The sequence below is a fragment of the Amphiura filiformis genome, chromosome 7 (genome assembly GCF_039555335.1).
Source record: "Amphiura filiformis chromosome 7, Afil_fr2py, whole genome shotgun sequence".
NCBI classification, from domain to species: Eukaryota; Metazoa; Echinodermata; class Ophiuroidea; order Amphilepidida; family Amphiuridae; genus Amphiura; species Amphiura filiformis.
Genome location: NC_092634.1, coordinates 69361167 through 69369123, shown reverse-complemented (window position 1 = coordinate 69369123; position 7957 = coordinate 69361167). Strand labels below are relative to the sequence as shown.

Here is a 7957-nt window from a genome sequence, read left to right as displayed (position 1 = left end):
AATTTCAGCGTTTCAGACAGCTGGCTCCCTGGGCAGACAAGGTGGGAACGCCGTGCCCTCGCCTGGTCTTGGATATTTAGAGGTGGAGGCCCGCCGTTTGTTAGATTGCGCGCATGCCCAAAAGACGCGAAAAACATACGACGGGGCCTTAAGTTGCTTCAGGAAATTTGCAGGGACACACGGCATTGCAGAAGTTTACCCTATTCCAACGCAGACATTGCATTATTTATAGCCTTCCTATCATCCAAGGATTACGCAGCGAGCACAGCATCCACATACTTGTCGGCCATTGGTCACTTTCATAAAGTGAATGGTCAGCATGACCCAACGGATAATTTTGTGGTCAGACAAATGCTTGAGGGCTTCCGGAGATGTGGCCGCAACATGAAAGATGTGAGACAACCGATTACCTTGCCTATGCTGTGTCAGATCCTACCGTGTTTGGATTACATCTGTTCATCCCATTTTGAAACGCTTGCATTCCGAGCGGCGTTCTCAATGGCTTTCTTTGGTTTTATGCGGGTTGGGGAAATTGTGTCGAGTTCCACCAATTTTACTCAGGCATCAGTGCTAATGTTGAGTGATATCACGTTCGAAATTAGAGGGGGGAAGCGAGGTATTCAGGTATCATTTAAGCACACAAAAAACAATCAGCGGGGCCCACCACAAGTTATTTGGATTCCATGCAACCCAAATCCGGTCATATGCCCGGTTCAAGCCCTACAAAGTTATCTAGCTGTCAGACCACCCTCGGGGTCGGCACTGATCTGTCACTTTGATGGAGCACCGGTAACTAGGGGGCAATTCAGTCATGTCCTAGAGAGTGCAGTTCAGTTCTGTAATTTACCATCTGGTGTTTTCAAAACCCACTCTTTTCGGATCGGTGCTGCAACGAGAGCAGCAGATCTGGGCATCCCCGATGAAAAGATTAGGGAAATGGGGAGGTGGCGTTCTGGGGCATTCAAGTCTTACATTAGACGCCCAACGGTAACATGTTAATTAGTATTGTGGTTGTTTACCCTCTAGCATAGCATGAATTTTATTCGAGAAATTTGGTCGTTTCTTTTATAGGTACGACGCTGTGGATTATGGGGGACAGCCACGTTAGAAGGGCAGCAGTCGTAGCCAGGCAGGACGGGGATTTCAATCTGGGGTTGGGTGCAGTAGGAATCACAATTTGGTGGAAGGGGAAGAGTGGGGCCCATCTCCAAGACCTGGAATCTATGCTCATCAGCGAGCTGAGTAGCTCTGGACCACCCGACATCTTGATAGTGCACTTGGGGTCAAACGACTTTGGAAATGGGGGCCCCAACTACATGTTCGCTCTTTTTACTGATGCTTTTCGGAGGGTTATTTCCCTATTGCCCACAACCAGGCTGATTTTTTCAGAAGTGTTAGACAGGCCCTTCTTCTATGGGGCAGGCGACCAGATGCGCATGCGTCAGGAGTTGAGCCAATGTAATAGGGGCCTTCGTCGCCTCGCCGTGCGAAACCGTGCTAGAGTCATTAGGCACCCAAATATAGTGGGTTGGGATCACAGATTTTTCATATGGGATTGCCTCCATTTGAGCAACATTGGCTATTCGCAGTTTAACTTCACCATAAGGAGAGCACTCGAGTTCTTCTTTGCTAATCCCGAGGCCTTCTTTTATTAGTTACCATGGTTTCGGCCCTTTCAGGGTTGGTGGCCGCGGATTCTAGTTGCTCGAATCCTGGATTCGTGCAACTCGAATCCACGGTTGGCCCCGTTCGGGAGCAAATAGGGGTTCGGACAAATTTTGTGATTGGCTAAAGATGGTTACACAGTCGTCCGTGTATTATGACGACAGTCTGCGCTTGTGTCACATCAGCGTATAAAACAGTGTACATGTAAAAGTATATTTATATAGAACAGTTGATTTCAGTATTTAAAGGAGCGAGATCACCCGCCTTTGTGTCTTATCACCACATAACATTTTGAAAGCATATGGATAATTCGTCTGTGTACCACGGCGATACTTGATTATTAAAGGTGCTCTTGTGTAAAACAGGGCACATAATTTTGCCTGTGTATGTACGGCGACCAAATGATTAATTAATTAAGATAAATCAGTAGTTAAGGTTTTTGTGTTGTAAATGTTTCTATTTTGCTTATTGATCCATAAAACCATTCCGCGGTCAGCCCGCTCGCACTTTGGTCTTTGGTGTTTATCTTTCTTTATCGTCGGTGTCCGGGGTTAAGTAGAATTAGCGAAACTCGTTTTTGTTAATTCCTATTAGCCCCGGCTACGACGAATGAGGGCGTGCGCTGTGGTTCGTGTCGTCACAAGCTGTCTTCGGATTGGTTTTTCAGGGTCATTTCTTCGAATCAAAATCCCACCCTTCCCACCCTCGTTTGGTTCAGATTGTTTAGGGTGGACGATGCATGCTTTTAAGCCCCGTTCGGGAGCAAATAGGGGTTCGGACAAATTTTGTGATTGGCTAAAGATGGTTACACAGTCGTCCGTGTATTATGACGACAGTCTGCGCTTGTGTCACATCAGCGTATAAAACAGTGTACATGTAAAAGTATATTTATATAGAACAGTTGATTTCAGTATTTAAAGGAGCGAGATCACCCGCCTTTGTGTCTTATCACCACATAACATTTTGAAAGCATATGGATAATTCGTCTGTGTACCACGGCGATACTTGATTATTAAAGGTGCTCTTGTGTAAAACAGGGCACATAATTTGCCTGTGTATGTACGGCGACCAAATGATTAATTAATTAAGATAAATCAGTAGTTAAGGTTTTTGTGTTGTAAATGTTTCTATTTTGCTTATTGATCCATAAAACCATTCCGCGGTCAGCCCGCTCGCACTTTGGTCTTTGGTGTTTATCTTTCTTTATCGTCGGTGTCCGGGGTTAATACAAATAGTCTGTGATACAGACCGTGTACCTATATCACCCGTAGGGAGAAAAACTACTGAGAACCACACACTTTTGGAAATCATAGTCCCCGAGGCTCGCTGTCGCGGCTCATCCTCCATCTATCGCGAGTAGTCTTTGACAGCGACTATTATACAATACAATTACCGCTCAAAACATTTATCTGTGGATACAGATAATAACATGACTATGATAATGAACGCATATATTAAATTAATACTTTATATGCTATCTATTTATGTTTTTCTTTTATGGTGGTTTACCTTCAACAAATTGCCAACTCAAAAACTCAGTTTAACAACTGTTCCTGATTGGAAACCGTTGAATTGCATAAATTGCGTAAAGCCTACGGACAGCTTTACAAATGCAACAAGGTGAGTTTGTCGTAAATGTAATAAAGTGTTCCATAAGACTCTTTACCATTTTGAGCCATATCTCTCATAAGCATAATCAACTTTTATCATAAGGAAATTTCACAAAAAGTACCATTTTAAAACCCTTTTTAAGATTCCAGTAATTTTGAAATTTGACCCCATGTAACCTTTGACCCCCTGCTTGGTTCCCTAAGTAAATAAAATTAACGTTGGTACAACAATATAGCAAGCCCCTAATGTCTGGCATATCACACAACTGTACTATGGAAGTAATGTAATTCAAAGCTTGATCAAGTTGTTAACACAGCTTTAATTACATGTATTATACATCAATTGTCTATTTCAGTACAACGTTATTTTGTTCGACTCCTGGAATTGTCTTTTTAAAGACGCATAAAGCTGCAAGTACCACGATCACTGTGATGTTACAACGTTATGGCCTCACCCATAACAAGACATTTGCATTGCCTCGTGTGAAACCCTACTGCTGGTTCCATCTTAATAAACTATTTACCACAGATATGACGTTAGGTTATGAAGAATTAAAGGCTAAAAATCAATCTTGGAAGGGTTTTGATATGTTGGTGAATCATGCCCGACTAAATCGAGGAGAAATGGACAAAGTTGTCAAAAATGCATTCTTCATATCGATAATACGAAACCCAATTGATCGTTTTGAATCCGCTTGGTCCTTTTTGGGTTTAGGCCAGATGTACAAGAAGATGATTAACAGCTCCAATGCGCGACCTTTTGAAACGTTTCTAAATAAATCAAAACACGACTTTAGTGAACTGATAAAAATGCACAGTTATTGGAATTATATTTGGAATGGTCAGTTCTTTGATTTTGGTTTTAACCAAATATTATTAAAGAATACTGATAACATAACGAATGCAATACACCGATTATCTCGCGAATTGGATTTAGTAATGATCATGGAGTATTTTGACGAGTCTTTGATTCTAATGAAAAAAGCACTCTGTCTCAACTATGAAGATATTATTTATGTACCCACAAATGTACGGTTGAAATCTAAAAAGACCACGTTGGACTCGGAACAAAAAAGACAGATTTTATTATGGAACAAGGAAGATGAGCTATTATACGACCATTTCAATCGCACATTTTGGAACAAAGTTCGCGACTATGGACCATCTTTTTCGAATGATTTGGAATTATTTAGAGACCTTAATGAAAGAGTGAGAAGGGAATGTTTAACTGTCGAATATTCAAGCACATTTCCGATAATAAGTTGCAAGGATTTACGAAAATTTGAAAAACAATTCTATGATGAAATGCGTATGGTAACAAAGCATAGGCTGAATATTGCTTAGGATGAGTCGGTACAGTAACAGGATATACATGTATGTGGGTTTCAGAACAAGTATCAATCAAATAAACTTAAAAAGGTAACGGACCCTGGACGGAACCTGCCTCCAATTCCAAAATCAAAACCACAAAGGGATAACATTATAAAAGAAAATATTCTAAATATGTCTCACCTTGTGAAACTTATAAAAAACGAATCATATATGATACATAAATTATATGTATCAAAAACACTACTTTACGAAAATATACCACTTTTATCTTTAGAATTTTAGAAAAGTTGTATAGCTATATTTGTATATAGAAAGCAAACACGAAGAAGAAGAATTATAATGTCGTAAAAGAATATTTATTACACGAATTTTCGGGCCTCGCCCTTCGTCAGGTGACAATAATAGTGTTGTGAGGCCTACACGAGAGAAACATTTAAAACATGATTATTAAATGTCGACGCAGTTAATTTTCTATATTTGTATATATGTGGGTTTCAGAACAAGTATCAATCAAATAAACCTTAGCTACGCCTCATATATAATATACACAACTGCTGAAGCCTGATAAACTCTATAGGCCCTACTTGGTAAAATATTTTACCCAACTTGAGGAAAAAGATCACAATTCAACAAAATAATCACATTGATAAATAGTACCCAACATTAACCGCTGAGTTATGAATGACCAAGTGGTCCAAAAAACTTGTAAGACAAACGTGTAAGGTTACACGTGTAAGATTGCATCTTACACGTATAAGGTTGCACCTTATACGCGTAAGATCGCATCTTATACGTGTAATGTTGCATCTTACACGTGAAAGAATTCTTAATTTGACGAATCACATAGTAAGAAATCACCAATCATCTTACGCGTAGCAAACTTCGACCAATAATATGTAAAGACATTTTTAGATTTGTAACACCCACAACTTCTTATACGTGTAAGATTTTGAATTTAGTGTTGGACGATACACGATATTATTGGCGGCGTACCGAGTTTAAGTAGAGCTCGTCACCAACATCGTAAACAAGGTCTTTTGTGAATTTGTATGAGTGCTACAATATCCTATATTGTATGCCGAAACTACGTCAGGAATTGTTCCGATTGTCGGACCGTCATTGTCACAGCCCGATTTATCTCACGTTCTGGTTACTTTTTCTCAGTTATCCGGAGTCACTTTATACTGAATATCAATCAATTTTTGAAAGGTGAAAGTAAAATGATCACGCTTGCGAAATCTACCGCTGTACATATCGATATCGAGGCTGATATTGTTCGACGCTCGTCGTATATGTACTAGTCAAATTGAAATACCGTCCATCCCTAATAGGCAAATGCTGTGTAACAAATGCTGTGGCGAGATTTCATTGGTCGAGGAAGAATACGCGTAAGTTTATATATGGGTATCTTATCTATGATTCGTCAATTTAAGCAACCCGCTAGATTCTAAGACGTATGAGATGCGATCTTACACGTATAAGATGCAATCTTACACGTGTAAGATGCCATCTTACACGTGTAAAATTACACGTATAATCTTACACGTTTTTTGGTCCACTTGGCCATTCATACTGAGTGCACCAAATCCGCGTAACTTCGGAGTAAGCTACTAGTTTAGTAAGTTGGCGAGTATCTCGCATTTTGAGACTTCCAAATCGGCGTAAGCTACTAGACTAGTAAAGTTACGCCGCAGCTATTGTTATTTACTCGGCAACGTACTATTCATCTTTGGAGGAGTAAGTTGGCGAGTAATTAAGTAAATTGATTCATAGATAGAGGAGAAAATCATTGACATTGAATGTAAATAAGAAGATATTTCGCATTAGAGCGTATTCTGCGTGTGGAGCGTCTCGTATGCGGCACCGCAAACCTTTCGTGCCTACTGACGGAACATTTTAAGTTAAGGTTGGCCTTAACCCTGAAACATAGTTGTTCAATTGTAGGCCTATAGCCTATATAAAAGTACAAATATTTAGAATGACAAACCCTTGAGGAAATGGTACCATAAGCGATGAGATCCAGGTTGCCACTCCGAAAAAACTTATTATCACCAGAAATGCCGGTGATGTCATTTATTTTAGAAGGTAGAATTCATATTCATATTCATATTTCATATTTCATATTTCATATTTCATATTTCATATTTTTTTTTATTTCCATATATATATATATATATATATATATATATATAAACACGGTACATATGGAGGCATGTTGGAAGGGGTGATCATCGTTAATTAGTATAACCGCTCTTCAATCAATCAATCAATCAATCAATCAATCAATCAATCAATCAATCAATCAATCGATCGATCAATCAATCAATCAATCAATCAATCAATCAATCAATCAATCAATCAATCAATCAGTCAATCAATTATCAGTCAATCATTATTCATTCCCTGTGACGTGTCACATAGTGATTAGCGAATGCATGTTGGATTTCAGTAGATAGCAGAATTATAGTAGGCCTACCATTTAAATTTCACAATAGAGTCAAAGTCCAATTATTTTATGCGTTTATTTTATGCCTTACATACAGACTTGACATTTAGTATGGAATAATTTTTCGAAGAATATCAAGACTGGTCTGGAAGGGGTTTGCATAAACCGCATGGGCTAAATATTAATTGGGGTGCGTCAGGAGATAGTGTAAAATAATTGTTTGATAGAAAATGTGACTTCCCTGAGTTTACATTATGGTTCTCATAATGTAGCGAATCTGCCTAAAATGGCGGATTTAGGAGGCTGAATTTGAGCTTTGTGGGGGACACATTTTCGGACTTTATGCAACATTGTTCTGATATTATCAAATTTATAGGGGTTTGAGGTGATATTTCCTAAACTTCGTCAGCAATTGGCATTCATCACAGCTGAAATACACTTGCAATGTATCAATTTGTTGAACATGGGAGGAGCTTAAAATATGGCTTTTAAAAGTGGTACGTACTCTGAAAATTTGAATGGCCTCACCGAGGTCAAATGTTATAAACTTAAGGTACAAATCAATTGCGCGGATTCTTGGTTGTCTAGTGAATTCTCGCTCTTTCTTTGTGCACAGTAAGTTTATAACATTTGGCCCCAGGGGGCCATTTAAAATTTCTGAGTGCGTACCACTTTTCAGAGCCATATTTTTAAAGCTCCTCCCACTTTCAAAACTGGCAGATTACAAGCGCATTTCAGTTCTGACGAATACTTATTGGTATTTATGTTCAGTAAATATCACCTAAAACCTCAATAAATTTGATAATATCAGAATAATGCTGCTCTAATTCAGAAATTTTAACCCCCACAAAATTCAAATTCAGTCTACGTAAATCCGCCATTTTAGGCTAATTCACTACATCAT

The 7957-nt window shown here is 39.0% G+C and overlaps 1 long non-coding RNA gene across 1 annotated transcript in view; it reads left to right on the top strand.

The window, feature by feature from the left end:
* Positions 1-2566, top strand: part of LOC140157546 (uncharacterized) — a 5077-nt gene extending 2511 nt beyond the window's left edge. Inside the window, exon 2 of the long non-coding RNA XR_011859701.1 lies at positions 1072-2566. This is a non-coding gene — a long non-coding RNA (uncharacterized lncRNA). The remainder of the gene's footprint in view (positions 1-1071) is intronic.
* The last annotated feature ends 5391 nt before the right edge of the window (positions 2567-7957 follow it).